We start from the raw sequence: 6883 nt of genomic DNA on the forward strand, positions 1-6883 counted from the left end.
CGGCTGACGGGGCGGGGGGCCTCAATGTAGCCTGCAGTGGATGGGAGGTCCAGATGTGCACTCTCCTAGACAAGATAAAGAGCCTAGGGGCTGGGGAGTGGGGGTTCTGAAGACCTCAGAAGCCGCTGAATTTCCACCTTGGGTAGGTACTGGAGGGGTTTGAAGACTGGAAAACAGGAGAGCTGTGTACCCACATTTCCAGGTATAGCAGGGCCAGACCCCAGGAGAGACATGACAGAGGTGACAGCTTTAGAAGCTGTGCTCAGTACCGAAGATTTCGGGCTGGAGAGGCCACTGCAGCCTGTGCAGGTCCAGAAGCCAAGCGTCCAAACCCGATCTGGGTCGAAGAGCTCTAGGGGACGTGGCTTGCCACTGCGCCCTCGTGTGGTAGCGAGAGGCAGTGGCAGGTGCGCAAATGGGACCTCGGATGGCCCCTACTTGGGGGCAGAGGAAGGTCAGCCAATCTGGTTTAGCCATTTGGAAAGCTCCTGGATTGGGGGGGGGGAGCGGGGGGGGGGGGGGGAAGTAATGTGGAGGGAAAGACGATGTGGAGGAAGAGAATGAGGCTTCGAAGAAGGTGTAGACTTCTTGCATGCTTTCAGGTGAGTTGAAGAAACTAGACAGAAAAAGGTGTGGTAAGAATCAAAAGTTCAGGAGCTGGAGAAATGGCTCAGAGCTTAAAAGCATTGCCTGCTCTTCCAAAGGTCCTGAGTTCAATTCCCAGCAACCACATGGTGGCTCACAACCATCTGTATCTGGTGCCCTCTTCTGGCCTGTAGGCATACATACAGACAGAATATTGTATACATAATTAATAAATATTTTTTAAAAAGAATCAAAAGTTCAATGCTAGGTGGACGCAGTGACACACTCTTTGATCTCAGCACTGAGAAGGCAGAGCAGGCCAGGGCTACATAGACAGCCAGGGCTATATATAGTGTCTCAATTTAAAAAAAAAATCTAGGCCTTGAGAGTTCAAGGCCAGGCTGAGGAGCTTAAGACTCTGTGTTAAAACTTTCAAAAGGGTAAGAAATCTCGGTGGTGGTAAAGTGCTTGTCTGTAAATATACAATGCAAGGTCCTGGGTTCGCTCTCCAATAGTGGGGGGGGGGGCAGAGAGTGGCATTCATGGTCACCTTAGGTGGCCGTTTATGAAGCCCCACCCTGAGTTTAGAAGACCTCCCAAGCTTTGTGAAGCTAACTTTGTGTTGCCTTGTCTGTCTGGAAACTGAACAGAGACTCCCTGGAAGCAAGGCCAGATTCTGATGGGCTGTGAGCACTCTGAGCCTGTGCATACGAGAAAATCTAAGCACATCAGGGAACACTTGGGACCTCTGGCTCACCAGAGCCAGCTCACCCCACCATTTCTCCCCCTGCTCCTGGTTAGGGTGTATCAGTGGTGACCCAGTCCACTCTGTTTCTATGCCTCCATCCCCATCTGAGGCTCCTAACTCTCTAATTAGTTGGGGGGCTGCTTCACTAAGGCTCTAGGTCACACTGCCTGCCACCTGACCCTTCCCTGGCGTCTACACTAATACCACCCAATAAGATAGCCACAGGCTAGATGAGATTATCAATTGAAAGAGTCACAGTCCAACTTGGGATAGGCATATGTGTAAAATACATACCAGATTTCAGAAATTTAATAGAATTTGTGTGTTCGTGTGTTTGTGTGTGTGTGTGTGTGTGTGTGTGTGTGTGTGTGTGTGTGACAGGAAAGGGCATCAGGTGTCCTCTAACACTCATCACCTATTCCTTTGACACAGTTTCTCCATGAAACTAGGACTCACATATTCTCAGCTAGGCTAAGAAGCCAGTGTTGTGGAATATTGCTTTATGTAAAGATGTGTTGCATTTGTTTATACTGCATCTATTTAACAACATAAGATGTGCTGCTTTGCCTGCCTAAGGCACCTTATTGGTCTAATAAAAAACCGAACAGCCAGTAGCTAAGCAGTAGAGGGATAGGTGGAGCTGGCAGGCAGGGAGAATAAGTTAGAGGAGGAATCTAGGAGAGAATGAGAGAAGAGAGGACAATGGAGAAAGAGGGAGGAGCTCAGGGCCAGCCAGGCAGCAGCCAGACAGACACAGAGTAGAGCATACAGAATGAAAGAAAGGTGAAAAGGAAATGGGTTAAATGAAGTTATAAGAGCTGGCAAGAAATGAGCCTAAGCTAAGGCCGAGCATTCATAACTATTAAAGTCTTGGAATCATGATTTGGAAGATGATTGGGGGCCCAAAAGAAAGCCTGCTACAAGCCAGCAATCACCAACAATCTGCCTCTGTTCCCCCTTGGAGCTGGGTCACAGGTATGAGCAGGATACCTGGCTTGTCTCTCTTCGCCCTTGGAGCTGGGTTATAGGTATGAACAGTATGCCTGGCATGTTGGGTGGTTGCTGGGATTTAACCACAGTCCTTGTGCAGTAAGAACTCTCAGCTGCTGAGTCACCTTTCCCATCTGGCTGAAGTTGCTTTTAAGTCACTAATACTTTTTGTGTGTGCCCACACAGTTGGAGATCAAGAAGACAGGCTTAGCTATCCATTCTCACCTCATCTTATTTTCCAAGACAAGCTTCCTCATTGGCCTGGAACTTTATCAAGTAGCCCAGGCTAGCTGGCCATTGAGCTACCAAGGGTTTGCCCATCTCCAACTTCCATCTTACCATTGCTGGAATTTCAAGTGTATGCCACCATGCCAAGCCCTTTAGAAGTTATTCTTGGGGCTAAGAGATGGCTCAGAGGTTAAGAGCGCTGACTGTTCTTCCAGAGGTACTGAGTTCAATTCCCAGAAACCACATGGTGGCTCACAACCATCTATAATGAGATCTGGTGCCCTCTTCTGGCCTGCAGGAATACATGCAAACAAATGCTGTATACATAATTAATAAATAAATCTTAAAAAATAAGTTATTCTTAAGTCATTAGTATTTAAGTATGTATTTGTGTATGAGTGCCCATGTATAATTACATGGGTTCTGGGGGTCAAACACAGGTTCTCCTGTTTATAAGACACTATCAATAGAGCCACCCCTCCAGCCCTAGTATTTTATATTGGCTACCTGTTAAAATATTTTGGATATGTTGGATTAAATAAAATATTTCAAAATGAAGGGGGACTGGAGAGACGGCTTGGCAGCTACGAGCACTGAATGCCCTTCTGGATGATGTAGGTTCGATTCCCAGCACCCATATGGTAGCTCATAAACACCCGTAACTCCAGTTCCAGGGAACCCAATGCCCTCTTCTGGCCTCAGCAGAAACGAGGCACGAGCATGATGCACAGACTTACATGCATGCAAAACACCAACACACATAAAATAATATTTTTGTGGGGTTTTTTGTTTGTTTATTCTTTGTTTTGAGGGTTTCTTTGTGTAGTCCTGGTTGCCCTGGATCTCATTCTGTAGACCATGCTGACTCTGCCTTCTAAGTGCTGGGATTAAAGACATGCACCACAACCATCCAGCTGATAAAAAAAAAGTTTTAATTAAAGAATAAAAAATATTTTGCTGCCGGGCGGTGGTGGCGCACGCCTTTAATCCCAGCACTCGGGAGGCAGAGGCAGGCGGATCTCTGTGAGTTCGAGACCAGCCTGGTCTACAAGAGCTAGTTCCAGGACAGGCTCCAAAGCCACAGAGAAACCCTGTCTCGAAAAACCAAATATATATATATATATATATATATATATATATATATATATATATATATATATATATATTGCTGTTTTAACACGGTCTCTGGAAACTGAATTGCCTCCATGGGTCACATACTTCCATCAGACGGTGGAACACAGACAGCAACCCCAGAGCATGCCCCTTAGGTCATAGCATTCCCATCACACGGGAACTCAAGTAACAAAACCCAGACCTGAGTCAGAGTCAAGATGGGGCCCCGACAAGATGTGGCACTCCTGCAAACTAGCACTGTAGATGCTCTCTGTCTTAGGGTTTCTATTGCTAAGATAAAACACCATAACCAAAAGCAACTCGGGGAGAAAAGGGTTTATTGAAGCTTACATCTTGTAGTCCTTCATCCAGGGAAGTCAGGGCAAGAACGCAAATCAGGAGCCTGGAGGCAAGGACTGATGTAGAGGCCATGGAGGAGCGCTGCTTATTGGCTTGCTCCCCCATGTTTTGTTCAGCCTACTTTCTTACACCATCCCGGACCACCCACCCAGTGGTGGCACCACCCACAATGTGCTGTGGTCCTCCCACATCAATGATCAATCAAGAAAGTGATCCACAGGCTTTCCCACATGCCAATCTGGTGGACACATTTTCTCAATGGAGGTTCCCACTTCTCAAATGACTCTAGCTAGTGTTAAGTTGACATAAAAACTAGTCAGAACATCCCTCAGTGGAGTGCCATTTCTCAGCAGGAGCCGTCGGAGAGATTCAGCAAAGGTGAATCTGGAGCCACTGACTGAGGAAGATAGGAATGGGGGAGCCACTGAGGAAGGACAGGATAGGGGAAGCACTGAGAAAGGACAGGGATGGGCGAGGCACCGAGGAAGGACGGGGATTGGGGAGCTGATGAGGAAGGACAGGGATGGGAGAGACACTGAGGAAGGACAGGGATGGGGGAGGCACCGAGGAAGGACGGGGATTGGGGAGCTGATGAGGAAGGACAAGGATGGGAGAGACACTGAGGAAGGACAGGGATGGGGGAGGCACCGAGGAAGGACAGGTATGTCACCAAATCAGAACTGAGATTTCTTTACAGAAGATTCATGGAAAACATCAGTTGCATCTGTAATGCTACCTTAAGTCCAGAGATCTTATTACCTCCATTTTCTCACAGGCTCGGAGCAGTTAAGTGACTGGCTGTCCTCAGTCCACAGGACTAGAAGCACCTTCTAGTCTAAGAGGTGGACACAGAGCCGGGCAATGGCAGCACAAGACTTTATTTTTTTTTTTTTTTTCAGAGTGAGGTTGAATATTTATTCAGGGGGTTATGAAGGGGGAAGGGAGAAGGGGGAGGAGGAAGAAAGGGGGGAGCAGAGAAGTGGGGAGAGAGGCAGAAGCGAAGCTGCCTCTCCGAGAGGAAGATGGAAAAGAGCAGCACAAGACTTTAATCCCAGCACTACGGAAGCAGAAACAGGCAGAGCTCTGTGAGTTCGAGGCCAGCCTGGCCTACAGAGCAAGTTCAGGACAGCCAGGGCTAAACAGAGAAACCCTGTCTCAAAAAGCCAAAACAACAACAACAAAAATAATAAAACAAAGGTGGACAGAGGTGTCTTAGGAGTTGAAGGTTGAAAGAGCTGTCTCAGCTAATCCTGACAGACCAAGTATACCTGCACAGCATACTGTCATCCACGCTCAAGCCTCTCCCTCGGATCAACAACCAGAATAGACCGTTCGGGCACTCTGCACCTCGTCCTGGAACTGCAGAGCGAAGACACACAGGACACGGGCTTCACGGCTCTCGGGCCTTGTGACGACTGCACAGCTTTGCTTCAGGAAGCGATGTTTTCTTTTTCTGTCATTTCCTTAACAGTTCAGGAACTTCCTTATTTATTTATTTCAGAGGACAGCCAGTGTGGAGAGCTGCAGAGCAGCCGGGGTGAGCCTCAGCTCCCTTTCAGCAGGACTCTGCTCTGCTGCGGTGAACAGGAGCGGACATCTGAGCCTGCACCAATTCCCCTGCCTGGAACACCGCACGGGCCTGTTCAGACCAGAACCCAGCGCGGGAATGACCGAGTTGGGCGACCAAGCTCATCCAGAGCCCTGGCCACAACTGCCTGACACAGGCCACATCCTGTCCTCCCTGCCTGGTGACTCGTTTGTTTCCCTGGCTCTACCCCTATCTGAAACTAAGTCACAGCTATCGGGACCTGGCACAGAGCCACCGGTGAGGCCTTCTTCCATGAACAAGGAACTCTTCCCACAGAGCCCGAAAGAAGCTTCAGGCCCCGCCCTCTGTTCTCTGCCCCTTCATCTTGCATCCCAGTTTCCAGGTGTGTGGCAGGTGACAAGAGGAGGGAGGGAAGGATTGCAAATAGTTGAATTGTTGGCACAGCTATGATGAGTAGTCTTGACACTCCGAAGGCTTCTTAGCCCATAGATGGGGGTGGGGGGTATCTGAGGATCCCCTGGGAGTCTAAGGATCCTCTGGAAGATGATGGAGACAGTAAGTAAGGCGATGAAAGTAGGCCTCACCCCCATCTCCAACTGGAGCCCAGAGGTTGAACAGAAGCATAAAGGTGCTTCTGTCTCATGAATAGGTGAGGGTGAGGATCAGTCTTCAGGGATGGAGGGGACCCAGTCGCCTGTCCAGAGTGCCTGCAGGCCGGGCGGTGGTGGCGCACGCCTTTAATCCCAGCACTCGGGAGGCAGAGGCAGGCGGATCTCTGAGTTCGAGGCCAGCCTGGTCTACAAGAGCTAGCTCCAGGACAGGCTCTAGAAACTACAGGGAAACCCTGTCTCGAAAAAAAAAAAAAAAAACAAAAAAACAAAACAGAGTGCCTGCAGAGCGCAGCAAGTGGCCTTCGATGTCCTCCAGGCCCTCTAGTCCGCCTTCTGTCATGGAGGCTTGATTCCCTTCAGCAGCCTGATCCCTGGTGTACGGCAAAGGTCCCCTGACCCTATAAGATTCTTCTCTCTGGCTTTCAGGCTGCCTGATCTTTTTTTTTTTTTTTTTTTTTTTTGCGGTGCCTCTGACTGCTGCGTCACCTGCCCACACGTGTTTCTCCGACCACGCTCCTGTCGGTATGGAGCCTGTCACTCAGCCCTGGTAGGGGAGGCCTGGCCCTTTCCCTCAGTCTAACATTGTCAAGGCAGCCAGCCTCCCTCATCTAGTGCTGTTCCTGAAGAGTCGCTGCCCTCACTCTCAGAACTGCTGAGAGGTAAGAGATCTTATCCACAAACCACACACACACACACACA

Source organism: Arvicola amphibius, chromosome 7 (assembly GCF_903992535.2).
Source record: "Arvicola amphibius chromosome 7, mArvAmp1.2, whole genome shotgun sequence".
In the NCBI taxonomy this organism is placed as follows: Eukaryota; Metazoa; Chordata; class Mammalia; order Rodentia; family Cricetidae; genus Arvicola; species Arvicola amphibius.